The following is a 24,934-nucleotide window of genomic DNA, read 5'->3' as shown; positions in this document are numbered from 1 at the left end:
GTGACAAGAGGTGAATAATTGAAGGTAGAATTTTTATACCAGTGGCTGTTTTTTCTTTTCCTGTTCATGTTGCTTCCAGATTAGAACTTGTATTGGCGTAACGGGGCACGCGTGTTAAAAATATGGCCAGGCTTAGCTTGGTTAAGCCAAGAATACGTTGCATATTGCGCGGTCTTTTTTTTTTTTAGGGCGAGGTACTGCTTGGCGGCACTCGATTTTCTCGGCAATACGGGAGGAGCGGGAGTCAGGTGGTGGCTGCGGCCGCGCGCGACCGCGCCAGTTGGGGCCCAGCTTTTCCTCCGGCTGTCGTGACGTCACGTCACGTGGTTGCGCTAAAGGCCAATGGTGGCTGCCCGGCCGCGCTCAAGGGCTGAACTGAGTGATTGCAATATGCAACGCATATAAACTGATTTTGGGTATTCGCTATCGTCCTGTCTCATACGGTGCCCCTTTCGTTGAAGAACGCCATTATGTTGCTTTTCGCGATTACCTTTCGTTTTCCAAATGTTCCTGTTGTTTTAGTAGGTGGCTTCATTTTTCCAAGTATTTTATGGTCCACTGTGCTTTCTGATGCCGAGCCTTTTTCTATTGAGTTTGATGGCTTTTTGCGTTAGTGTGCTGTTCTTAATTTTTTCATGATTTTCCACTCAGCATAATTACATCTTCATCCTCCAACTTGCTAGACCTTGTTATTAAACTTCACGCGATCTTCTCGCTCCCATATCTTGTTTTCCAGGCTTGAGGGACTATTGTATGGTTCATTTTTCACCGAATGACTTGGCAGCCCACCAAAATAACAGTTTCAAATATATTCAAGACTACCAGAATGCAAACTTCGAGGCCGTAAATCGTAAACTTGCTGCCTTTAATGACCAATGCTTACTCTCATTTCAGGACGCGTGATCAATTGAAACTGCAACATATTTAGCTTAAAACTGCGTCCTTAATAATTCTTATGTGCCGCTGAGAAAAGTAATAACTAACAGACTTGCAGCCTGCTTGAATTGTTTATTAAACAGGCTGTCTAATAAGAAGAAGCGCCTGTTTCGTTCGGCTAAAATTTCAAATTCTCTGTCCCACTGGGATCCATTTAACTCCGCCGCTTCTGTCTACAAATCATCACTAATACAAGTCAAGATTTTAGTTTTTAGTCTTCCTCTTGATTAGTTCCTCTTGATTAGTGCTGATTAGTTTGGATTACGAAGATTTTATTACCACTGTGTTCGTGAAGGTATCCGCTATCATCCGATACCCGACTTTCCATCCAAGGTGCGTTTTTCATCGATTCATCGGACTTTTCCTGGTTCACCGCCAAGAGGAGACGCTAGGCCGAAGCGAACCCAGGGCTCGCTAGGCCTAGCCAGCTGTTCTTCTGCCACAACATGGAGGGTTCCGCCGCCGCTTTGACGCACGGTTCCCAGGTTTCCCAAATGTGCGTGCAAGTAGAAGGAGAAGAAATTACGCCCGAGGAATTCCGACGCTCGCCCGGATGGCTGCACATCGGCGGGCACACGAGCCGAACACGCCTGCAAGGAACGCAGGGTGAGTCGACTTCTCGTGCCGATACTCCGAGCTCTCGACAGAAGCCTAAATTCAACAAGAACGTTAGGAGCGCAGTTATTCGGGCGGCTCGCATGCCCGCCATGCCTGTAGAAGAAATTAAGATCGTCGTGCGGCCCCGCGATGGGCTCGATATTTTCAAGGCAGGAGCTGCATGCGTGGCTAATGCCATCATGGCTAGCAGCGGGAATTGAGACGGCAGACCGAGCGGAGGATATGGCGTGTCCCAATACCCAGCAGAACATTATGATGCTCAGCACTCCGAGCGAGGAACGAGCGGAGAAGTATGCTCGAATTCAAGCTATCAACGTCCGAGGCAAAATATACGAGGTGCGCGCGTACGGAACGACCGCCCACGACACAGTCAAGGGCGTGATCAAGGGCATAGCCCTCGAGGACAGCGAAGCCGAAATAATGCAGCAGATTGTTGCCAAGTACAACCCCCTCGCCGCGGGGGCGAAGCGTATCGGAAACACGACGACAGTAATCGTAGTGTTCAACGGTATCAAGGTTTCCAAGTATGTGCGTTACGGATCCACGCTCTACCCGTGCAGTCTCTACAGGAAGCAAATAGAAGTTTGCAAGGTATGCGGCAAGGTCGGCCACAGGCGCGACGTGTGCCCCACACCGGACGTTCGCGTTTGCCTTGCCTGCGGTGTTTCTAATCCAAGAGAGGGCCACAAGTGTGTCCCCAAGTGCAAGCTCTGCGGCGAAGAACACCCCACCGGGGACCGCCTCTGCAGAGCCAAATACAAGGTTCCATACGTCGTACGGCGACGGCGATGTGAACGCCGTAACGCCGAAGAAGAGCAAAAGCAAGCACTCGAATCAAGCTCGTTTCCACGCCTCGGACGCTCCCGCTCGCGCAGTGCGTCCCGTAGTGGATCCCGCAGCGCGTCGCGCAGCGCGTCGCGCCATGCCTCACGCCACGCTTCCCGTCATGCCTCGCGCAGCGCATCCCGCGGCCGTGACTCATCTGACGGGAACAGCTTCGGCGTTCAGCGATCGCGCTCCCGTGACAGAGTCAGCTGGGCCGACGCCGCAAAGGGCGGAGTTAAAAGCAGCAGCGCTAGCTCCAGCAGCGCCACTAGTGGCCGAACCACGCCGAGCAGCTGGCAGGCGTGGATTACCAGCCCCTACTACAAGGAACTCGAACAACTCCGCGCAACCAACGCGACGCTGGTAGAAACCACGCGCCGGCTCGCCCAAGAACTAGCCGAGGCCAAGAAAGAACTCCAAGCACAGCGAGCCCAGCCAGCCACTGTCCCAGCTCAGTCATCCGAGACACGTACACCCGCCGTTATCACCGAGCAGAAAACCGACACGCCATCGCACCAAGGCACACAATCAATGGATACAACCCAAGACGAGCCCCAGCCGGAGCAGACCACTGACCCAACCCCCAAGAAACGAGCACGCACCTCATCACGACAGTACAAGGACCTGACCCAATTGGAAACTCAGCTCGAAGCAAAAATCGAACCGTTCGCCAACACCTACGCCAGCACGGCTGCCGTCACCGACCAACGCCTGGCGCGGCTGGAGGAGCTGATCACCACGTCCTTCTGCACCATACAAGAGCGTTTCGCCTTCATTGAACAGACCCTTAAGCCCATAGTACGCAGCCCCACCTTTGTGGCGCAATTCTCCAACCACCCATACCTTCAAGAAGAGACGCAAGCCCCAACTCCGACACAATCATGTCCCAGCCCCAAGCCACAATAGGATCGCTACCGGGCCTTACGGTCTGGCAGTGGAACTGCAACAGTTACAACAGCAAGAGAGCAGTGCTGCAACAACACATCACCACAGTAACCAAGAAACCCGACATCATACTGCTGCAAGAAACGGCGACGGTGACCCCCACCCTCCCTGGGTATCGCGCTCATGTTAGCCCGGCGGAGGGACGGGCCGTCTGCACGTTCGTCCGCAAAGGGCTCACGTTCATCGAGCACCAACTCAAACACGGCCGCAGCAGGGTGGAATATACCTTCACCGAAATCATCCCAAACAAACAACGGAAAGGCAGCCTGTTCATCGCCAACATCTACAGTAACCCCAAGCACCAAACACAGAAATTCAAGACCCTACTACACACAGCCAGCACCCAAGCCAAAGACAACACGTTGCTGATCGGAGGGGACTTCAACGCCGCCCATCGAGCGTGGGGTTACGTGAAGGATACGGCCAAGGGACGGGACCTATTACAAGATATCCTGGACCACAACTGTGCCCTGATCACGGACCCCGCTCATCCCACCCGCATCGGCAACTCCGTAGCACGAGACACCACACCAGACCTTACGTTCATCAAGAACGACCACACGGGCAAAGTAACGTGGCACAACACCGGCGTCGACCTGGGCAGCGACCACTACATCCTCGAAATTACGATACCGAACCAATTCCGGGGCAACACCATTATGCACAAGTGGACGGACTGGGACGGCTTCCGTAAGGGACGTCCCACCACAGCACAAGACATCACAGACATCGAAACCTGGACGGAAGAGCTTTGCGATGCTGTGCACTCGGCCACCAAAACCATCGAAACGGACGAGGACGTCATCGCCATGGATAGCCGCCTGGCCCATCTGTTCGAGGCCAAACGTTCAATACAGGCGCGCTGGAAGCGGCAACGGTGGAATCGCAAATTGAGAAAGAAGGTAGCCGACTTAAACAGGGCCATTGAACACCACTGCAAGGTCCTGTGCCGTCAGCAATGGAACGAAATCTGCAACCGAGCTGACAGGCAACTGCATCGCGGTTGCACCTGGAATCTATTTCGGCACCTCCTAAACGAAACCAAGACCAAGTCACACCAGCGCGACCGCCTCGCCCGCCTCCTGCACACCACCACACAACAACAAGGAAAAGACGCCGTTATCAACAGCCTGGAAGCCAAGTATCTGCCGGACACGCCAACGGAAATCCACCCGCCGTACGGGGGGCTGCCCAACGCGTGGCTCGACCGAGACATTACCGTGTCAGAGGTACGAGTAGCGCTGCACGAGCTCAACACCCGCTCAGCAGCCGGCCCCGATCTCGTTACCAACAAGATGCTACGAAACCTCGACAATGCATCGATCGAGGCACTAACCCGTTACTTCAACGAATGCTGGCGTTCGGGCAAGCTCCCCGGACAGTGGAAAACGGCAAGAACAATTCTGATCCCGAAACTGGGCAAACCACCGGACATCGGCAACCTGCGTCCCATCTCGCTTACATCCTGCGTGGGCAAGGTGCTGGAGCACGTGGTGGCCAACCGGTGGCAGGAATACCTGGAGAAGGAAGGCCTCTATCCGGACACGATGATCGGCTTCCGACACAGACTCAGCACACAAGACGCCATGCTACAACTAAAACAAGAAATCATCGACAACAAGACACAAGACAGCAAAGTAATTCTGGGGCTCGATCTACAAAGCGCAGTCGACAAAGTCAAACACTCAGCCATATTAGCACAAGTATCACGACTCAACATGGGGGTAACGAGCTACAATTACATCCAAGACTTCTTGACCGACCGCACGGTGGAACTGCAAGCCGGAGACCTCAGACTCCCCGAACGCAAGCTCGGTAGCACGGGTACCCCGCAGGGTTCGGTCATTTCGCCGTTGCTCTTCAACCTCGTTATGATCGGGGTAGCGAGGGCAGTAGCGGGGACCGGCGTCCGGCATACGATCTACGCCGACGACATTACCCTGTGGGCGGCCGGCGGCACCGACGCCAGCATCGAGCAACAGCTACAAGCCGCGGTTACCGCCATCGAGCAGCACCTTGACGGCACCGGCCTAGTGTGCTCGCCCGCCAAATCCGAGCTGTTCGTCCTCACACCATTACGACCGGGACGGAAACGCGCTCCCCCTCGGGAGTGCGATCAGATCAAGATCATGACCGCATCGGGGCAACGCATCCCCGAAGTTCCCAAGATCAGAGTCCTGGGCCTGCTGCTAAACAAGAGCGGCCGCAACGACGAGACCATCAACAAACTTACCACCAAGGCAATGGACGCCATCCGGCTCATACACCGAGTCTCGACACGACGGGCGGGCATGCGTGAAGACAATCTCGTGCGCCTCGTCCAGTCGTTCGTGATCAGTCACATCGCCTACGTTGCGGCCTACCTCAACTGGCAGGTCACTGACAGGAACAAGATCAACACGCTGATCAGACGGGCTTACAAGACGGCGCTGGGCTTAACGGAGACCACGAGTACGGCTCGGCTCCTGCAGCTCGGCGTCCATAACACCCTAGAAGAAATAGCCGAGGCGCAGCTCACCGCGCAAATGGAGCGCCTCTCTACCACCAAGACGGGGCGCAGTATACTGACATCCCTGGGTTACAACCCCCGAACCCCCAGCCGGCAACCATGCGAGATCAGCGAGGAGGCGCGGGCTCACATCCATGTGGACCCCATCCCGAAGAACGTGCACCCCGAATACAACCAAGAACGGCGGCAGGCACGGGCCCAGGCCCTCATCGAGAAACACGCCCAAGACCGGCACGCCCGGTACGTGGACGCAGCGGAATACAAACGAGAAGGCTTCGCGGCAGTGGTCGTTGCGGCGGCTACCGGCACCACGACAACGACAGCGAGCGTGCGGTGCACGGACGCCACAGACGCCGAGGAGGTTGCCATCGCTCTGGCGATCTCCGAGGCCGAGTGTCACACCGTGCTCAGTGACTCGAGGAACGCCGAGCGCAACTTTGCCAAGGGGCGAGTGAGCGCGCCGGCGGCCGCCATCATCGGCAAGCTCCAGCCCCAAGACCGCCGCAGCACCATCCGTATCAAGTGGTTCCCGGCGCATGCGGGCGAGTGTGCATCCTCGCCGAACCACAACGAGACGGCCCATTCGGCGGCGCGAGCGCTTACCCTCCGCGCCCCCGAGAGTGACCGTTCCGTGTGGTGGTTCGAAACCAAGGACCGCGTAACCAGTTATGGCGAAGTTACCATGTGTTACCGCCTAGCTCGACGGACAATGCCGCCTCCCCACCCGGCACTCAGTCGGGAGGAGGCCGTCATCCTAAGACAGATACAGACCGGGTCACTCCTCGCCCCGGCAGTGCTACACGTACTTCACCCAGAACTCTATCCGAGCGATGTGTGCAATGTTTGTGCAGCTGGTCCGGCGGACCAATGGCACATCATGTGGGACTGTGCCAGGTTCCCGACCGAGGCTACCTCCAGGATATACCCGCCCGAACTTCAAAGTGCAGTGCAGTCTGCAGACAAGGACATTCAACTATGGGCCGTCCAGCAGGCCCGGGGTGCGCTCGAAAAGCACAAGCCTCACGACCCACCCCAAACGGGCCGAACGGGGGTAGTGCAGAGGAGGGCATAACCCCGGGTCGACGCTTGGCCAACGTCACGACGCGTCAAACCGTCGGTTGCCGGCATGCTCAATAAAGTTTTTCCTACCTACCTACCTACCCAGGCAAGTTTTTTATGCAGTTAAAAAACGCATGCTTCAAACATTGTTCTGAAAACTTCTGGTGGCCAGTTAATTCCGAGTGAAATATGCGTTGATTTTTTAAACGATGTGTTCACGGCTGCTTCTACTAACAATATTGTATTGCTTATCCGCGTTTCGATGGAGGCAAAACGCAGAAGGCGCCCGTGTGCTGTGCGGTGTCAGTGCACGTTAAAGAACCTCAGGTGGCCGAAATTACAGCGGCGTCCTCCACTACGGTAAATTTTTACCTCTTTATTCTTTCACTACGGCCTTTATCTCTTTCTTTGCGGCGTGATTGAGGAGCCCGCCGAGATGTGACACTCTTGTAGAAGCTGGCTGGGCCGATTTCCAAACCTTTTCTGTCTTGCACGAGCGTTCGAGCTGACGTTTCAGGTATCAGAACACCAACGAGAAACAAATCCTCAGCTACTTTGTTTTCGTTTACAGTCAGAGAGGCACCCTGAGGGTTAAGTTAGCCAAAACTACCACTAAACAGCTTCAGCATGAATATTTATAGAGAACCAAAAACGAAGTGAGCGCAGACCTTTTTACTTTCGCCTGCTCTGTTCATACCGAGTTCACGGAGGAACCAATGCTTTTACCGCTTCTTCGCGCCGCAAATGTCTTCCGATTTTTTTCTATTAGTGGTCCAACGTCTGACGTGACGGCTCGTCTAGAGTAGAGCCCCGTAAGTATTGAACGCGCTGATTGTGCCCTTAGAACATTTTGAAATGGGTGCACGAAATGCAATGTGAGATTTGATCTGTTAACCTAACGGTCATTTAAAAAAGCATTCAATTGGAATGTTTTCACGAAATCTGTCACTCCTGCACACTTTTCCGGCTTATTCGAAATGCGTTCGGTAACTAAGCATATTCGGAAGATTTTCGTAATAAATTAGGAGTGTACGAAAAATTGACATTGCTTTCAGGTGTTGTTCTTTGGTGTCGCAACTTTCCCCATTGATTGATAACGATTAGCGTTTGAAATGTCCATATTAGCCGCAGTTCTGTCTTTACTACGATTTTATGGACGTATCAAGAAAACTTATATTCGAGAAAGTACCGGCATATTTTCTTCCTATTATTAGTGTTCATTACACCACAATCCTTGAGCACCAACAGGAGTTTAAATCGCCTGCTGAGATTCACTACCTCATGTTTCGAAAACGCACAGCGTGACTGCAGTCTTTCTAAGTTCTCTCAACCATTTAAGATCGCGCTAGTGGAAGTACCTCGGCATCACCTACCCTCCTTGCTGTTCTGTATATGCTGCGTGTCGGAAGGATAACAGAAACCAACAAACAGCGTAGAACAAGCCAAATTGTGTGCATGTGACACACCAGGGGGTGAGAACGTCTTCCTTTATCTAATCAAACTTGTCTTAGTGCGGTCGCTGCATCTAATCTGCAGCTTCATTTCTTACTGCTCCGAACTGTGTATACTGATAACCACTACACTCCCGATGATGTATCTCCAAGGTGTCCTTTATATTTTTTTTGTTACCCGTTTGCTCTCTTCCATTAGTTATCCATTTAAAACGCTCTCCTTCAAGGGATAGCCAAAAATGGAGCATTGACTGCTCTAGCATTTCTATTATTTCCTGCCCAACTGTGATCCTACGCCACAAACAAGGCTACAAACAAGACGTATAGCACAAACCGTGCTATCTGTCATTAGAATATTAAGAAAGCTGCTCAACAGAAGCGGCCAGATCCGATAAACCGGAGTTAGAGTGACGACATGGGCAATAAAATGACGCCGGAGAAAATTGTCACCGATATAAGGCACACATCGAGACACGCACTCTATACCAACCCTACTTTTTCGCAAGCATGCATTACAGTCCAGGGAAAACAACCGCAATGTATCCGGCGCGGATATAGAAAAACGCTGTTCTATCGGGTGGCCGAGGAATGCGTCAACGCGTCGTGGCGACGTGTCCTACTTCGGAACCAGCCCCTTTCTGGCGCATAATTTCCGGGGTCTGCGCGACGCCTGCAGAGTGCTTGGCAGTGGGCGTCAATAAGATGAGCGCACTATACTTGCGCGGATTAGCCATTCTATACGAGCAACGAAAATGGTATAAACGACAGAACGCTGGTGACAGTCTGAAGAGTCAGCTTGTGATCTGCGTCTATCTTGCCGAAGCTTGCGACTTATGTTCGTGTGTGCGTACAACTATTATTTTATTCAGAAAGAAAAACAACCTTTTCAGACCAAGTTTGTTTGAAAAAAGTTTTGCAAAGGACCGTAACCTTTACTCGCATTTTTCTGTGTACGATATTAAGTCTATGCACAATAATTTGATGAATAATTGATAAGTTTTATATACCAAAGAAATGATTTCGTGTTGGAGTGGAGACCTCAGCAAGTCTTTAGATCCGTTCCTGTCCCATGTTTCCGATTCCGAAGTTCTGCGCCAGCGAACACGCGCTCTAATTCCTCCGTGTTCGCACCCTCTCCACCGTAGTCTTACTCGGCAGGAGGAGGTATCCGTGCGTCGGATTCGGGCAGGGGCGGCTCTGACAACATCTGTCCGTCATCGGTGGCGTGCCAAAGATCTGCCAGCACCTGACAGGTGCCTTCACTGCAGCGCTGCACCGGACATTTGTGATGTGCGGTACTTGTTGTGGACGTGCCCAGCGACGGCTGCTATCAGAAAACGGCTCCTCAGGGAGGTGGGCCTGCGGTGGAACCACGAAAATGACTACGTGAAGTGGACTATGGACAACCGTTTCATTAGCAACCTCTGCGACTACCTCAGCGCAACGGTTCTTCACTCCTTCTTTTAACCTTCAATCCCGTGCATTTCTTCTCTTCCCCCTTCCTATTTTCAACTTATGCCTCATGGCACACTTCTCGAATAAAAAAAAAGTCTTTAGACAAACTGGAGAATTTCACTGGACAAAGAGGTACCAGTTCAATTGTGTCCTTTAATTTATCCTTGATCAATAAGCGGCTACGCGAGAATGCTCATGCGTAGAACCCTCGAGTATGTGAACGATCAAACGTACAGGTGCACCAAAAGAAGAACGTAGCACGAACCTGCTTCCCGGCGCGCTTTATTGGGTGAAGCGCATGCAGACAGCTAGGGTCCGGCGGACGCATCTTCCAGCTTTGATGCTCGGCTTTCGTTTGACACTGGCGCAGCAGGGCTGCTTCATCCACTGTTTGTCAGGGGCACTTTTATTGTTTCATGAAAGTGTTTGTTGCTGGCGCACCAAGATTCGGTGGTTGAAGAATAAGCACGAAGCCAAGCGTGAACAATGGCAGGCAGGCATTCTGAAAGTTGTCGCATTCTTCACGAAACAGAACTCGCGGGCCGCCAAAGTACAACTCTTTCGGCAGGATGCGTGCTAACCATAAATGTCGGAATGTGTCATTAAAAACGGCCTTTACACGCGCTAAGTAAATAGCGCGGCTTTGCAGTTACCGGAAAATGGCAAACGTGGATAGTTGAAAATCAGTCCACCGGACCAAGCCGGACTGCAGGCTCTTCCGCTACTAGAAAGCGCTGGGATTTAGTTCGTCCACCACTCGCAAGCTTGGTTTTAGTGTGAAATAACTGCAACGAAGGTTTGCAACCTTTCAAAATCGTATCTGGTATGTGCACCTCGGGAGCATTTAAAAAAGACGCACGAAAAGAAATCACATTAATATACACGTCTGGGAGTCGAACCCGCGCGGACTGAACAGATCAACTTCAGAGGCCGCTGCGCGAGACCGCTAGGCTATCAACGCAGCAGAACCGTTACGGCGGTAAACTGCAGCACACTCTCACGCTGTGAATTGCAGAGGGTCTTATTCATCCTGCGGCGCGGACAGTTAAGTGCCTTTCTCAGAAACAGCGCAAGGTTAAGACACTCTTGATTATGAGGGGAGAAAAGGCGCATAGCTGGCTCCCCTGGGTAAGTGGACCACTCAATCATGTTGTGAGGTATGCGGTGGTGGTGCCCACCTGCAGATAATAATAATAATAATTGGTTTTTTGGGGAAAAGAAATGGCGCAGTATCTGTCTCATATATCGTTGGACACCTGAACCGCGCCGTAAGGACAAGGATAAAGGAGGGAGGGAAAGAAGAAAGGGAGAGAGGTGCCGTAGTGGAGGGCTCCGGAATAATTTTGACCACCTGGGGATCTTTAACGTGCACCGACATCGCACAGCACACGGGCGCCTTAGCGTTTTTCCTCCATAAAAACGCAGCCGCCGCGGTCGGGTTCGGACCCGGGAACTCTGGATCAGTATAGACGAGCGCCCTAACCACTGAGCCACCGCGGCGGGCCCCCACCTGCAGAAAACCGTGCTTTCGTACAACACTTCGCGTTTAGCAATGTACACCGCAAGTCAATTTTTACTTTGGCAACACCTCTGCACTCTCTGTGAAAAGTAATGGTGCCTCACGGTTTGCTTGTTAGGGCAGAGTGATGACACCTATGAAGTTCATAATTTTCTTCTTATCACTGAGCCGTCGTCCATACCTTTCAATACCGTTTTATCTTTATAGCGCTCGTAAATGATGCACTCAATAATACACAAGCTACACATATTGCCTGAAAAAACTTAATCGAGGCTGTAGATACAAAAGTGAACACCGGAAAAAAGCATTTACTGCCGGACGCCGAGTAACCCTGGTATTTTCAGAGGTGAGTTTTTAGTAATTTTTCATTGAAAACTTTATTGAACCAAAAAGGTTGAGTAGTCACCGCCGTGGATGCGGTGTTGGGTCCAGGCTTCAGGCGATGGCCGCGGCTTCGTGCCTGCAGGCGCCCTCCAGTGCCCGATCCACCACCAGCCTCTGAACTTCAGGTTCCGAGCTAGTTACCGAAGTCTCCCACTGTTCTTTGTTGGTAATATGCCTTTCTGGACTAGGATTAAGCCTGGGGCATCCGTACATCATATGTGCAAGGCTCCCTTTTGGATGCTTACTTATGGGGCACTGTGGTTTAAAGTTACCGGGGTACATAAGGGCTCTTCTGTGTGGGCTTTAGAATGTGCCTGTTTGAATTTGCCTCCAAATAACCTGTCTGTGTTTTGTTAGTGATTTATGTGAGGCCACGTATATTATTCTCTGTTCCTTGTAATAGTTTGTAATCGCCTGGTATGTAGTCATGCGCTCCTCAGCTATCTCCCAGGGATGAGAGCTCATGGCCCGGTTAATGACACCTCGAGCTTTTTCATGAGCCATTTCATTCCCGTGATGAAAGGAGTGTGCGAGGAACCAGATAAATTTAATCTGACGAATTTAATTATCTTTTGCCCTGTCGAGGATTTGGTGTGCAATTTTGTGTATTTTTCCTTGTGCAAAGTTTCTTACACCACTTTTCGAGTGACTCATTACGACCCTACATTGTGTGTTGGTTATCGCCAGGGCGACTGCTGCCTCTCCTGCTTCCTCGATGTTGTTTGTGAGGACAGGTGCAGCCGTTTTTGTTTCGTCGTCCTGGTTTACAGCGGCTATCACGAGACCCTTCCTCCCCTCATGCTTTGCCGCGTCCACGAAGGTTACCTCCCTTTGGCCACCCTAATATTTATGATGAGCTTTAGCTCTAGCCAGTCTTCTAGCTTCATGTCTCGTGGTGTTCATATTTTTTGGAAGCGGCTTAACTTGAAGCATCGCGTAAATATTCTTAGTTATTCGATGTTTCTCGGATTTTTCGATGACAGCCAATTTTGAGTTTTCTAATGAAGGTTTTGCCGGTGTTAGAGTTAGCGAGTCTCTCCAAATGGAAGATTTTGTGAGTCTCAATTAGTTCCTCTATGGTGTTGTGTATTCCTAACCCCAACAACTTATCCGGAGGCGTAGTTGCGGGTAGGCATATTGCGAGTTTGTATGTCTGCCTAATCATGGTGTTAATTTTCTCTGTTTCAGTCCGGTCCAGATTTAAATACGGTGCCATATATACGATCCTACTCAGGACGAAGGCCTGAACAAGTCTCCTGCTGTCTGCCTCTCTCATTTCTTTTTGTTTATTGGTGATTCTTCTAATTAACCTGCTGAATGGACCTACGCAAGAGAATATTTTGTTAGTGGCTGTGGCGTTTTTACCATTGCTCTAAATGTATGGTCCAAGTATTTTAAGTTCCTTGACCTCCGGAATTTTCTTTTGCCCCAGAAGTATCTCAATTGGTGGGTGTTCTTTAATTCTCGGGTGCCTTAATGTTAGAAGTTCCTATTTAGACGGTGAACAGGTGGTTCCATCCCGCTCGCCTTCCATAACCACTGCGTCCGCGCCTCTTAGAAGGGTTTCCTTCAGCTCGGCATCACTTCCCTTGATGGCCCGTAGCGTAATGTCATAGGCGTAGAGTGCATGGAGCAGGTTAGGCACTTTGTTAGGTTCTTTAACCAGATTTATGAGAGTTATGTTTAATAGGAAAGGGGACAAGACTGATCTTTGTGGGGTCCCTTTGCTTCTTAATGTAATAGTTTCACTTTTGAGTGTGTTAATATGTATCTCAGCCGTTCTGTTTTGAAGAAACGCTGAGATATAATTGTAGGTGTTCTTCCCGACCCCCAGCGATCCTAGCGCCTTTAGAATAGCCTCGTTCTTGACATTGTCAAAAGTTTTGAATAAATCTAGCGCTAGTATTACTCGTATGTTTTTGCAAGTATTGTTATTGTCAGTAATTATGCCTCACGGCTTGCTTGTTTGTGCAGAGTGCTGACACCCCCGAAGTTCATAATTTTCTTCTTATCACCTGAACCGTCGTCTGCAGCTTTCATTACCGTTTTATCTTTATAGCGCTCGTAAATTATCTACTCAACGATGCACAAGCTACCCATATTGCCGTAAAATATTTTATTGAGGCTGTAGATACGAAAGCGAGCACCGTAAACAGAACGTTCACTGCCGGCCGCCGAGCAACCCTAGTATTTTGAGAGGTGAGTTTTCAGTGAAAACTACGGGCATAGCTACTTTTCTGCTCATTATTGAGTCCAATGTATTGCTGAAAGTGCACGCCTAGGCTCAAGTATATCTATTTATACTGAATGGTATAAATAGCAGCTTTATTTATACTGAATGGTTATTTAACACACTAAATTTTTACACTATAAATACGCTTTGTTGCCTTCCTGCACTAGAAAACCGTGCAAAAAAGACCTGATGCGTAATATTTTTCAGCAAAAGCGGCCTTTGCAGCTAATTTTTACGCTAAGTAGTGGTGGCGATGGACCACTCCGGAAGGTCAAGCTCTGAGGCTGCTTATAACTGAAAACCTAACTACAAAGTGACTACCGTGACCCACTCGGGACCAACTTTTTTTTGAATCCAGGTCTTACCACTCGTGGAAGCTATTAAAAAAGTCTCATAAAGGAAGGAGCCGACGGAAGGGACAGAAATGCAAGCTGCAATACATTCAAAAAGGTGACGCTTTCCATGAAATGCAGCACCTCGCTGCTGCTGCTGCAAAAAAAACAGCAAGAAACAAGAAAGCAAGGAGTGGACGTTGAGAGCGTGCTTTCGCATGTAGTTCATAAAGAACAAGTGGTTTTGCTGGCTTCGGCAGGAAGCTATGGCAGCACATGACAGGTCTGCAGGGTGCATCCGGCAAACGGACCCTAGATAGCATTACCAGAAAAACGGACTTCGTTTGCTTCCACTTCAAGCGGCAGGCGAAAAACTCAGCTCTTTAACTCACGGCTACTTGGGAGGGGGAGGGGGGTAAGGTTGAAGGGAGCATGCCGGATGCACTGAAGCGAGGTATTTGTTTTTTGAGTCCCTGGTAGCTGTTGTAGCAAAAAAAATCTGCGGTTTCGCTGTCGTCGTCAAAATAAATGGCCTTTTCCACCATCACCACCACCACCAGGTCCGCATCAGACCTCGTATAAAGAACTGGGTGCGCATTCAGAATTGAATTTTTTTTGCATTTCATGGTGCTCAGTAGACCCGCCTGTTCTCTATTAGAACTATTCACTGGATAAGAAGTCTAAGACGGAAGAAGATACAAGGACGATACGCCGAAGTTTTCCGCGCACGTCGGCTGCCGTTTGCTGTCGACGCTGTTTAAAGGGTTACACGTAAACCGCTGGACATGGCAAATTTTTGCCTCCTAAGTTTCTCTACGGCATTGGGCCCGAAAAATAAACTTTTATGATATATTGTAAGAATTGGCATTGGGAATGCGAAAAAGTGGCCAATCAATAGATGATGGAACGCGTGCGGAATGCGTGATGGAATGCGTGAGGTCCGCAGTGCTGCAGGCTCCTTTTCTTGTGTGGGCTCTGGTTTTACCACAGAATTATTACTGGTATATCCGGTTCTCTAATTATGATAGCCATTGTCTATAAACAACCAGCACATGCATAACTAAACGTACTTCTGTGCCGACTACAGAAACACTTCTTTCGAAGCTGATGTTTCGCAGTTGTTCAGCTTTCTCAAATGCAGCCGGCAATCGTGGGAATTCAGATGCAGAATATGCCTCTTTTTATTATGCATCGTGAAGGCATTATCAAGGCAACATTGAATATTGTAATAAGAGAGTAATTACTCACTGGCATCCACCCAAGCGCAGCCATGCGGCAATAAAGGAAAGCTATAAAGCTTTCTCAGAAACTTCTCAGTAAAAGAAAAATTACTCGTGGTCCGTGGTACGAACGCGGGGCCACCGCATCAGCGAAGGAGCCGCTCTACCAACTGAGGTAACCGGGATGGCTAGCATGTCATAGGGCAACAGCGAACTGAAATATTACTTGAAGTGGGAACATTGTTGGTCGAATGTTTAGAGGAATCCGCCTAGCTGGAGTAGAATTCGTAATAACCGAGTAATTCCTCATTGGATAACACTAAACATTTGAAGGAAATTCTCAGCACTTCGAGTTATTGATCAGTTCGCCCTCGCCCTAACATGCTCCAGCCGTTCCCGTTGGTGATGATGATGATGGCCTTTGGATGAATGTCACGTACTCACGACGGGGGATTGGCCAGGGTACATTGTTGATACAAAAGCACACATGGGTAAGGAGTGGAGTAATTGGAAAATTTTGTGAAGACGCAAATTTGGAGAAAAAAAGTGAAAAAAAAGAAATGAAAAAGGCGTGATTTCACATTTTAGCATAAAAATCGATCTCATGGAATTATATACCCGTGAATAAAATCGCACACAGCTTTCAAGGTATATCCCTTGGCACTTGCCCCAAAGGAGAGTAGGATCGGAAAAGATAGAGGGAGCCCCAGTCGAGCGAGGGGGATCTCCAAGTATGTTCTACGGAGAGAAGCGAGCCGCCGGCAAAAGAGGAGAAAGTGATCTATTGACTCTATTTTGCCACAAGACTCACAAAGGCTGGTCAGCGATAACCCTGATCGGCAGAAATAGAGATTTAGTCGCGGTATTCTGTGACGCAAGAGGATCACGGACACCTCACATTTCCTCGAACTGCACATCCGCACACTCCAAAGAAATGCCAGGTGTTGGAAATCCGCTAACGCAAGGAGAGGCTCATGGCTCAAGTAGTGGAGGCGCTGGAACCGTTGGAAGCGTGCTGCCGACAAGAAGACAGTATTGGGTACGAGGGGGACAATAGGTCCCCCAAGGCCGGACTCAGCTAAAAAATCAGCCCTCACATTAGAAACAAAGCCACAATGCCCAGGGACCCAGTGAAAACGAACTTCTGTAATATGTGATGGAAGAAACAATCGAAGGAAACGGCTCATAGAAGTATCCCTCGATTTTTCGAGTGCCGTCAAGACGGAAAGGCTGTCTGATAGTGTAATAACCTGAGAGATATTGCAGGGAATCCTGATTAAGGTCACCTCAATGGCCAGAAACTCGGCGACAAAAATAGGGGTATAGTCGGGGGCCCGAAATGAATATCTCCAATCAAGAGCCATTGAGTAAATGCCAAGGGCTGCCTTTTCATTTTGCTGGGAGGCGTCTGTAAAAACGGCAATATGATTAGGAAAATTATCCAGATACTCCTCAATAAGCCCTTTTAATACACTGGGAAGCAGATCTTTCGCATTCCCTGGGAGGGTGTCATCAAAGGAGATCACGGGGTCAGCACGGCAGGGGATAACTGGTACTACAAAATTTATTGATACGGAAATTTTTGACAGCAGGGAATTAGTGAACACAATCTGAGGAAGCTTGTACCTAGGCCAAGATGTACAGAAGAAAGCAGCCGCTCTTCCAACTGAGGTAACCGGGATGGCTAGCATGTGATAGGGCAACAGCGAACTGAAATATTACTCGAAGTGGAAACATTCTTGGTCGAATGTTTAGAGGACTTCGCTTAGGTGGAGTAGAATATCTAATAACGGAGCAATTACTGGTTGGATAACACTAAACATTTGACGAAAATTCTCGGCACTTCGAGTTAATGAACAGTTCGCCCTCGCCGTACCATGTTCCAGCAGTTCCCGTTATCTCAGTTGGTTCAGCAACTGCTCCGGTGCAGTGGTGGTGTTTGGTTCGAATCCCGAAACAGGATGAATTTTTCTTTAACAACGATTTTTCAGTGGACGCTGTATAGGTTTTCTTTGTGGCCGTTTTGCTGCGCCTGGATGAACCCCAATAATTATTTGCTTCCTTATTACAAAGCCGACTCCACCTGGGGTGATTCCTCTAAACATTTGACCAATACTATACTTTGTTAAAAACAATAACAAAATCAACTTCCACTTCTGGCGCGCGTTCTTTCTACGTGTAGGTAGGAAAGACTTTTAATGCTCTAGAAAGGTGCTAGTAGCAGACGAGAAAGAAGAGGTCCATCTTCCTTCTTCTCACAGGGTCGGTGCCCCTATTCCAGGGCTCCGCTGAGCTTCGCTGCTCGTTGGGCGTGCTGGATCAGACCTTGTTGGCAACCCAGATCGCCGCTGGAGAGCCGGCTCTCCCACTGTTCCGCACTCGGGTCTTTGCGCTAGCCGGCATGCATACAAAGGAAGGAGCATGTTCAATCAGGACTGCAAAATTGATTCTTGTCCAGCGCTTTGGTATTGTTCCCAAGTCTTGAGTGATTGTCACACTGAAAGCGGTGAGCACGCGGCTTCATCCCTTCGTTTGTAATGCGAGGTGCCAACATGTTTCTCTCAAATAATCGCTACTAAACGCAACTGCGCAATCGATGCTCGAGATTGTTGCACTCTTTGTCGTTATCTCGAAAGTTCTTGATTACATCAAAATGGACCCCTCTAAAGAGCTGCGGTGACTTGGTCCTTCGGCGACAGCCGGGCACATTTGTTGCTAACACCGCCATGTTATTTAGTGTTTTGCTAGCGAAGTCCTCCAAATTTGTTTCAGTTTTTTAACTGTTTTTTTTGGGGGGGAAGGAAATGGCGCAGTATCTGTGTCATATATCACTGGACACCTGAACCGCGCCGTAAGGGAAGGGATAAAGGAGGGAGTGAAAGAAGAAAGGAAGAGAGAGGTGCCGTAGTGGAGGGCTACGGAATAATTTTGACCACCTGGGGATCTATAACATGCACTGACATCGCACAGCACACGGGCGCCTTCGCATTTTGACTCCATAAAACGCAGCAGCCGCGGTCGGGTTTGAACCCGGGAACTCCGCATCAGTAGCCGAGCGCCCTAACCACTGAGCCACCGCGGCGGGTTCCTGCAAATGTGTGTGTAGTGGTTGTTTATTAAAATAATAGTAAAATGGAAGGAAAAGATTTTTGCTAACCCCGGCATCTGCCATCGATACTGAAGCACCTGAGCAGGGGCAGCGGAAATAAAGGATAGCAGGCAGAATGGAGAAATTAAATGAAAGTGGTGAGGGGACAGGAAGAGAGGATAGAGGGAGAAGTAATATATACAAACTATTTACAAAATAAGGAAGTGTTGGTTTCTGTGGCACCTCAGTAAGCTCGTCTGCTGTGCCCTTCATTGTCACTACCGCGTGACAATGTATATTATTGGGGTAGGAGTAACGTCTGCGCGAACTACCAAACTATTGACACAATAGATATTAAAGGGGCCATATTCATGCATCTTGGACAAGCAATTATATGTATGCTGCCGGTGTGAAAGTTATGAAGATTTGCTTGCCGTAAGCGTGAGGCTGCTTACTGAAGTAAGCGCAATGCTTGCGAGCAGGGGCGGCAGAAGCCTGGCAGGTGAGGAGCGCAGAAGTGCCCGCTGTGCCCACACGCACACACTTAAAAAGTAAGAAAACGAACAAAACGTAAGTGGTCCACTCGGAAGAACAACGCGGACTCACTGTCATGCACATACGAGAACATTCACACCCTTTCGTTCTGCCAGCACAAACAAGCCACCAAACACGACACCCTAAACTCCACCCCTAGAAAAAAAAGACGCTGGTGGTGGTGGTTGTGGTGAAAACTTTTTATTGCTGCAATAGACTTTGGGAGCCACAGAGTGGCCCCGCTACATGGTCGGCGTCCCTAGTCCAGGACATCGCATGACAATGCCCCGTCTCTCGCCCGTTTCACCAGAGCCCTTTGGGACTCAAGCGAGGAGCAGTTGAGGAGGGCAGTCTCCCATGCCTCTCTGGAAGGGGTAGGGGAAGGGGGAGGTGGGGATTTTGAGTACATGCCCACACCATGTGGAAGATATCAAAGGTCTCCCCACAGTGCGGGCATCGCCCATCCGTGTTAGGATCGTAATGCTTTAAGATCGCAGGACAGAGCAGAGTACCTGTCTGCAGGCGCCTTAAAGTGCGCTCCTCCGTCTTACTCAGCCCCTTGGCAGGGGCCGGGAAAAGGCGGTGGTTGTCGCTATAATGCGTTATTATTTGCCTGAATCGCAGCAGCGGCTGCTTAGTCTCCGAGCCAGAAGAGCTGGGATGAGGAGCCCGGTAAATAAGCGCTCGGGCAGCCGCGTCAGCGGCCTCATTACCTCGTACGCCCTGATGGCCAGGAGCCCAAATGATTCTTTTCGGTGTTGGATCAATGGCAGTCCGTCTTAGAATGCAAGCAGCTAAGGGGGAGATCTCCCCAGCCAAGTAATGATCACATGCTTTTCGGGAGTCCGTAATGATGATTCTCCAATTGGCGTGGGCGGCAGCAAGCGCTATCGCTACTTCCTCGGCTCGCATTGAATTCAGGGCTCGAAAAGAGAGTCCATTGACGTGCATGTCCTGGTGAACAACAGCGGCCGTGTAAAATCCCGTGGGCGACGGCCCTGCGAAGTCTACATAATATACACCGGGTCGGGAGCCGTGTGGTCTCTCAAGAGCCCGAGCCCGCGCTTGTCGTCTGTTTTCGTGCATGTCGGTGTCCATGTTACGGGGGAGCGGGGAGACCCAGAGCATATGGCGCCACAGTACCGGGATACGCTCCGTCTCCTCTTGAGTGCAGTCGTGTTGGATGTGTAAGCAGTTTAGCAGGAGGCGCCCAGGGGCCGTCTGCATGAGCCGCGTGTATTGGTTCACGAGGTGGGCGTCCCGCAGCTCCTGGTAGGAGTTTAGCACCCCCAATGCCTTCAGTTTGGCATTAGAGGTAGCCACCGGGAGATCCAGGGTTCGCTTAGTTGCCTTGCGGATGATGGCGTCTATTCGCGCCTCGTCTTGCTTAGTAGTGCGGAGAGGATCGGCGTAGAGGATCCGACTAGTCACGAAGGCATAGACGAGCCGAAGCGCGTCCCTGCCCCGCAGACCGCCCGCTTGTTGGAAACGCGGCGGATCATACGCCCTACCTGTTCGCCTACTCTCTTGAGTTTCACGATGGTGGAGTCCGGTCTGAGTCTGTGGTGAATGAAAAGGCCCAGAATACGAAGCTCCTCCACCTCTCTAATAGGACCTCCTGACAGAGAGATGTGAATTGCTGTCCTATCCTTTGGGTTCGCTCTGACATGCAGAAGCTCTGATTTCGCTGGAGCACATTGGAGCCCACAGTCCATAGCATACGCATCGACTATGGAAGCGGCCTGCTGAAGGCGGGCCTCCATGTCCCCAAGGCTCCCCTCAGTGGTCCAAATTGTAATGTCATCTGCATATAACGCGTGTTGAATGACTTCCACCCGGGCCAGTTGGCTTGGGAGGCGCATCATAGCTATGTTTCATAGGTATGAACAGGAACGGTGATAACACCGCTCCCTGAGGGGTACCCCGTGTTCCCATCACGTAAGGGACGTATTCCTCGCCCTCAATCTGAAGGAAAGCCTGGCGATTAGTCAAGAAATCTCTTACGTACGCGTAGGCCCTAGCCCCACAATCGGTAGAGCTCAAGTTGGCCAGGATGCTTCCGTGTTTAACATTGTCGAAAGCCCCTTTCAGGTCAAGGGCGAGGATGGCTTTGTCATTGTGTTGCATAGTTGTGGGTCGTATTACATCCCTGTGCAGCTGGAGAAGGACATCCTGTGCAGACATGTGGGGGCGAAACCAGAACAGGGTGACTGCAAAGACGCCCTTACTCTCCAGGTATGGAGAGAGGCGATCCCGAACCATCGTCTCCATAAGCTTGCCCGCACATGAGGTCAGTGATATGGGCCTCAGGTTGTCCGTATTCACGGCCTTACCTGTTTTATGGATAAACGTCACAAGTGACGTTTTCCACTCGGGAGGGAGTGGACGCCCGTCCCAGATCTGGTTGATGTATTCTAATAAATGGAGGTAGGCTGGTTCCGGTAGGTTCGCCAACAGGTTCACTGTTATGTGATCCCGTCCCGGAGCCGTACCTCGGCGCATTTTTGCTAAGGCCGCCATAAGGTCGTGCAACTCAAAGGGGGCATCAAGTGTTTCATTAGGTCTGCCAGAGTACATGTACTCAGGCCCAAGCGGGTCCTCCGTACGACAGAGATATCTGTCGCACAGAGTGTCCGCAAGGTGCGCCGTCGTACCTTGATACCCTTGCAGAGCCCGCCGGAGCTGCTTTTGCGTCTCCCCTCTCGTTTGGGAAAGGTCGATTAGACTGCGAAAGAGACGCCACGTCCCCTTCGAGCTCATCTGATGAGCTGCGGCGTTGCTGCGTGCTATCCAATTTGAATCTGAGAGTTCGGCAGCATACGCTGCAGCCTGCTCTGTGAGTTTCGCTATGCGGTCGCGTAATTTGCGATTAGTTTTCTGGTTTTTCTACCGTTTAGTTAAGCTCCGGCGCGCCTCCCACAAATGCAGGAGGTGGGTGTCTACTGCGGGGATCTCTTCCGTGGTTTGCAGTGCTGTGACGTGTTGTTTCTGAATGTTGTATATGTGGTTAGCCCACTCCGCGTAGCCGCCGGAAAATAGTACGGGAGGGATAGTGCGATTTCGGAATTTGTGCCAATCGGTCAGCTTGGCCTGACCCCATTTTCGGCGCGCTGCCTTCGCCATGAGTGTAATCCGGAGAAGGAGGTGATCGCTGCCTAGAGAATCTCCCAAGTTCTCCCAAGCAGCCTCTCTAGCATTTTTAACGAGAGAAAGGTCGGGACACGTGTCGCGGGTTACCGAATTCCCCACTCGGGTGGGATACGCCGGGTCCGTGAGCAACGTGAGGCTGAGGGTGGAGATGAGCTCCGCCAGCTTACGTCCTCTTGCCTGTTCGAAGTGGTAGCCCCAATGAAGGCTGGGAGCATTGAAGTCTCCAACGATCACTAGAGGCTCTTTGGCTGCCATTTTTATCGCGCGAAGGAAGATTTCATTAAAGGTTATGCGCGGCTTATGCGGAGGGCAGTATATGTTGAGGATATATATTGACAAGTCGCGGCGTCTGTTAGGCAGTACCCGGACCATTGTATATTCTTGCTCGGTACTCAAGTCTAAGTCGACCTGAACCACGGTGTAAGCTTTATTCACCAAGATGCACGTAGAGGCGCCCCCCTGAAAGGTGCTGTAGCCTGATAATTTAGCGTCTATACCGGGCTCCTGCAGGGCAATGAGTGCCGGCATGTCTCCTAAGGACTGCAGGCAGAGCTTGAGGTGTGACCGTTTTTTCAAGCTCTGAAACCCCTGCAGTTCCATTGGATGATCTGGAATGTTTCAAGGTTTTTATCATTCCTATTAGATCTGCTAGCCATTTTGTTATATTTATTTACGGGCGAGCGGACTAGCTCTGGCCGGGAGCCAGCGCAACCCCAGCGATTGGCCGCACCGACCCACCAGCTGAAGAGCCTGAACCATGTTGCTGCGCTGCCTGGCAGGAGGCTGTCTTACGTTTGAGGTGAGGGGATTCGCAGCTAGTGGCGTTCTTAAGTTGGGTGCTGACCCAGGGCTGCACGGCTTTAAGGACCGAGTCAGTGACCTGGGCCATAAGGTCGGGAAGTGCTTGCGTTAAAGCTGCCTTGAACATGTCCTGGAAGGACTCGCGGACTGCTGACATGATTTGATTCGGGAGTGCCGCCACTTGCTCCTCCAGTTGCTCGGTTTGGCGCTGCAGTGCCTCTAGGCCGGCGACGCGACCAGCAGATCCAACTACCGTGTCCCCGCACTGCCGCGAGACGCTAGTGAGGCAAGATGTTACGGATGATCCGTCATCCTCGTCATCTGGCTCAGCTTCTTGCATTGGTTCGGATGACCCGGCCTGTTTGGCCTCTAATTCTTGAATTTTGCGCGCTAGAATTTGGTTCTGGCGCCTGAGCTCCTCTACCTGCTGCTGTAGGGCGGTTTCGGTAGGGGAGAGACGGGTAGGGGGCCCGGAGACTGCCCTACTCGAACTGCTCACCTGTGGTTGGACGGGTGCCAAGGGCGGGAAGTCCCTGGCGTTGAGGACCGGGGGCACCGCCTGGGTCGCGGACTTGTCATGTTTCGATGTGCCGGGTTTGGCCTTGGTTTCCTGATCGGCTGGCGCTTTCTTGGCCTTGGGCAGAGGAGCCTGCTTGGGCCCCGTCTTTGTCTTCGGTTTGGATCCGGATGGGGAGCTCGGTTTGATGGCTTTCCGGAACCGCCCGGCACAGCCAGGAGCTCCGGTAGGGTGCCCGCCTCCGCAGATGAGGCAGCTCGGAACAAAGTCATGTTCTGCCGGGCCGTCAGGAGTGGCATCGGGAACCTGGACTCCGCAGCGTTTGCAGCGGCCCGGCTGCGGTCGCGGGCACGCATCGGCCCGATGGCCCACTGTGCCACAGCGGTGGCATGCTGGTACTATTTTCTTGTACAGGCGAACAGGGAGCCGTTCGTAGCTGTACAACACCGTCCGTGGCACCTTGGTCCCCGCGAAGGTGATCACAGCAACCGGGGTTCCCCCTAGCTTGCGCACAGACACCACATTTTGTTCCGCAATGAGTTTTCGTTTAACGCTTTCAGACGTTTCGTGTGGCGAAACAGTCATGACGCCTCGACAGAACGCACCGGAGAGTTTAGGGCTTCCCCGAAACGGTAGCTCGCGTTCCCCTACTGGCAGCACAATATCCCGGAGTAGCTTCTCCGCGGCTTCGACAGATTTCAGTGCACATACAAGGAAGTTTTGGTCCCAAACGGGCCACACCTCAAGTCCAGCATTTGCGTCGTCCCCGAGGATGCTGCGGACTGCAGCGCCGGCTCGTCCAGGACCAAAAGTTGCCTTGAGGTCGACCGTGTTTCTTGGTTTCAGCACCACGACGATGTCATCTTTTTCAATGCACGGCGTGTTCTGCGGCCGCCACCGGAGTTGCTTGGAGCTCTTCGGGGCTGCGGTGAGTGCTCTCCCGCCCTGCGTATGCGCAGAGCTAGCCGGCGCCTGTTGCTGAGTGGCACCAGCACCAGCGTCCCTCGATGCCGCCGCCGCGTTCTTCCGCGCCAGACGCGGACCATATCTTCGACGTAATCGTCCTCGGTTGGTAGAGGATCCTCACCTTGAGTCGTATCCTCGGATTGAGGGGTATCCATTGTTACGATCTGCAAGGACTGCGGGTCGTATCCGGTGACTTGATTTGGAGCCGCCAGAGCCGAGGGATCCCCGACCGGGGCCATCGCAGGCCCCGGCGCCGTTAGGCTTAGCACCACCGCGGCGTGACGAAAGCTTCAAATGACCGAAAAGTGGTCAAAAATTGTCCCCACCTTAACAAACGTGGTGTCGACGGGTGTCGCTGAGGTTCCTGGAGACGATGATACCAGGCTTGCAGG

General features: G+C 51.2%; 1 long non-coding RNA gene and 1 pseudogene across 1 annotated transcript in view; one reads left to right on the top strand and one right to left on the bottom strand.

Annotated features, from left to right (window-relative positions):
- Nucleotides 1-24,934, top strand: part of LOC144100652 (uncharacterized) — a 100,403-nt gene that overhangs the window by 16,393 nt on the left and 59,076 nt on the right. The window lies entirely within an intron of this gene.
- On the bottom strand, nt 22,944-24,781 carry LOC144101582 (uncharacterized; annotated as a pseudogene).

Source organism: Amblyomma americanum, chromosome 8 (genome assembly GCF_052857255.1).
Source record: "Amblyomma americanum isolate KBUSLIRL-KWMA chromosome 8, ASM5285725v1, whole genome shotgun sequence".
Lineage (NCBI taxonomy): Eukaryota > Metazoa > Arthropoda > Arachnida > Ixodida > Ixodidae > Amblyomma > Amblyomma americanum.
This window is presented reverse-complemented; position numbering and strand designations above follow the sequence as displayed.